We start from the raw sequence: 315 nt of genomic DNA on the forward strand, positions 1-315 counted from the left end.
ACTGTCCTGCTTAGAGCCCCGCACTGTCCTGCTTAGAGCCCCGCACTGTCCTGCTTAGAGCCCCGCACTGTCCTGCTTAGAGCCCCGCACTGTCCTGCTTAGAGCCCCGCACTCTCCTGCTTAGAGCCCCGCACTGTCCTGCTTAGAGCCCCGCACTGTCCTGCTTAGAGCCCCGCACTCTCCTGCTTAGAGCCCCGCACTGTCCTGCTTAGAGCCCCGCACTCTCCTGCTTAGAGCCCCGCACTGTCCTGCTTAGAGCCCCGCACTCTCCTGCTTAGAGCCCCGCACTCTCCTGCTTAGAGCCCCGCACTGTCC

At 63.5% G+C, this 315-nt stretch overlaps 1 protein-coding gene across 1 annotated transcript in view; it reads right to left on the reverse strand.

The window, feature by feature from the left end:
* The window catches only part of LOC132002909 (cuticle collagen 1-like), a 13,793-nt gene that overhangs the window by 878 nt on the left and 12,600 nt on the right, over positions 1–315 (reverse strand). The window lies entirely within an intron of this gene.

This window comes from Mustela nigripes, chromosome 1 (assembly GCF_022355385.1).
Source record: "Mustela nigripes isolate SB6536 chromosome 1, MUSNIG.SB6536, whole genome shotgun sequence".
NCBI lineage: Eukaryota > Metazoa > Chordata > Mammalia > Carnivora > Mustelidae > Mustela > Mustela nigripes.